Source organism: Crocuta crocuta, unplaced genomic scaffold (assembly GCF_008692635.1).
Source record: "Crocuta crocuta isolate KB4526 unplaced genomic scaffold, BGI_CrCroc_1.0 scaffold27, whole genome shotgun sequence".
In the NCBI taxonomy this organism is placed as follows: domain Eukaryota; kingdom Metazoa; phylum Chordata; class Mammalia; order Carnivora; family Hyaenidae; genus Crocuta; species Crocuta crocuta.
The window spans coordinates 7423563-7426347 of NW_027532250.1; positions in this window are offsets into that span (position 1 = coordinate 7423563).

The following is a 2785-nucleotide window of genomic DNA, read 5'->3' on the forward strand; positions in this document are numbered from 1 at the left end:
GTGATGGGGAGGGGGGGAGAGTGGGGGGAGGCTGTGTTGGACTGTGGTCCTGGAGCCCCCCTGCCCCGGGGCCCCCAAGGCCTGGGAAATGCTTGCATGATTCACCCAGGGCCTCGGGCTTTGCGCTTTGGCCCAGACAAGCCTCCGCTTGGCCTGGAAATCCTCACCTCTGGTGCCTCCTCGCCCAGGCCTGCGGAGAAAGAACAATTGAGGTGCCTGGACCCCGGCCGGCTCCGTAAGCCTCTGCCAGTCCTGCCATCTGGGGCACGACTTCTCCGCCAGGATGCCTGAGGAGTTTTACCATTATTTTAGCTACAATTATGAATATGTAATAAAACTCCACACTCTAAGGATTTTGCACTAGACACTATCATTAGCCCCATCTGAGAGCTGAGGACAGTCTGGTGGGAGGGGTGGTCACTGCCTGAGGTCACACTCAGTGGCAGAACTGGGATTTGAACTCCCAGACCGGCGTTTCCAGAGGCCAAGCTCTTGTCAAAGCTGGAGAATGAAACAGGCTGTCCTGGGGTTCCACTCAGCCGCACTGTGAGGTAAGTGGGGAAACTGAGGCAGGGAGCTGCCCGCAGCCACACGGAGACCCCAAAGCAAGCCCGAGAGGCCCCTTCCCAGGAGCTAGGGGGCTCTGGGCCCTGCAGGAAGTGGCCAGGGCTAGGGCGGCCGCTTTGATCTGCTTTACGAGCCGTGGCTGTTTATGGAGGCCCAGGCCCCTGCCCCTGCCACCCGGGACTGCGTCTCGTCACCAGCACTCGGGATATTAGCAGTCGGGAGAGTCTGCTGGCCGGGGTCTTGGCCCCGTTTCCTCCAGCCTGGCCCTTGCCCTGCCCCCTGGCCTCAGCCCCTGGGAACAGGGCAGGGGGGTCCCCCCCCCCCAGCCAGACCCCCTCACAGCGGGGCCTCCTTGTAACGCCGCTGGGGCCACCTCAGGGCCTTTGCTCTTGCTACACCAGCCGCCTGGAGCCCCTTCCCCAGCTCTCCCAGCGCTACTGCCCTGCCTTCTCGGGTCGCTCTGTGTCACCTCCGCAAGCAGGCCTCCCTGACTTCCCGGCTATTCTTCGTCTCCTGTATCACTGTCTGGAATTCTGTTGCTCATTCTTTTTCCTGTGGATTTTCTGCCTTCTTCCCGGGACATCTGTCACTTGTCCTACTCACTCCTATGTTCCCAGTGCCTGCCCCAGCATAGCTCTGGCACACAGTAGGTGCCCAATAAATGTTTCTTGAGTGGAAAAAATGATAAAATCTTTGGGGGGATGAACTGTGAGGAACTTGAGCCCCCAAAGCATTTCTCGGAACCCCCAACCCCCATGCCTTACATGTGCTTGGAAATTCAGAGGGGAGTTGCAGCCCCATTTTGTGGATGGGGAAACTGAGGCTCAAAGAAATGACGGGACTTGCCCAGTGTCCCCGGGCTGAAGGAGTAGGGCTGGGACTCTATCCCAGGTCCCTCTGCCCCAGACCCCATGGTCTCTGCTCCCCACCCCCCTCCCCACCACAACCCTATGCCCCCTCCTACCTTTCACCCTCTCTCCCAGCACCCTCCATCCCCCCTCACCCGGGGCTTGGCTCGTGGATGTGACAGCTCCTGACAAGAAGCAGCTGGGGACAGGTGTCTGACCAGCCGGGCCGGTTCCAGGGCATGTTTGGGGGGCGCTCCCCGCCCCACCCCTCCCTCCCGCCGGGTAATGCTGACGGATGATAGTGGACACCTGCTCCCACACCTGCCCCTGCCTCCTCACCCGCATTCAGGCCCTGCGGGTCCCCCACCACCCACAAGGCCACAATGGATGGTTTGTCCTCGGCGCCCCTCGGGATGCCTGCTCCCCACCCCCTCGGCTCCCTGCCTGTGCTCTGTGACCTGGGGCAGGTGCACCCTGCTTTGGCTCGGGGAGGCGGCAGGCGGCAGGAGTTTTCATCTGCCGCAGAGACACCATTGGTGACCGCCTCCCCACTCACCCTGGCCAGCTGGGGAACCTCGGGGCACCAGGGCTGGGGGAGGGAGCGTGTGGGCACCTGCCGGGGGCGGGCCGGTTCTGGTTTTTACAGAATTCACTAGGCTTCCCAGCAACCCTAGAGGCAGTCCCCATGGTCATTACCTTATCCTAGCTGAGGCATTGGAGGTCCAGAGACAGAGAGGGCAGGACATTTGCCCAAGGTCACACAGCAGACAGAACCAGAACCCACGTGTGTGTTTCTTCCTATTCCTCCACCTTGTCCCTCCTTGGGCCATCAATGTCGCCGTAGCCCTTGCTAGTACGCACCAGGCACTTAGCCAGGCCTGAATTCATTGGAAACACATGTTCAGTAGATAGGGCTTTACCACGCAAATCACTTCGTTGTCAAAACAACCCATGAGGTCGTCACCCGGAGTGTGTCCCTTGCACAGACGAACAAACAGTCTCAGAGAGAAGCGACTTGCTTTTGTAATGTATTCAACAAGTATTCATTGAGCACCTACTGTGTGCCAGGCCAAAAGAGATGAGCAGGGATCGAAACAGACACACTCAGTTTTTACGGCCTTCACAGCCCCGTGGGAGAGGCAGCCATGCAACTATGGGATACGCACCAAGTATTGCAGACAGGCCTGGTCTGGGCTTTCTCTTGCTAGCTGCGTGACCTCGGGCAAATTACTTAACCTCTCTGTACCCGTTTCTTCACTGTATAGAATGGGAGGTAATAATAACACCGACTTCATGAGGTTGTTTACTGTTCTTAACATAGGGAAATTGCTCTCTAAATCTATTGGTTTCTGTTCCTTCGTTTTACAAAA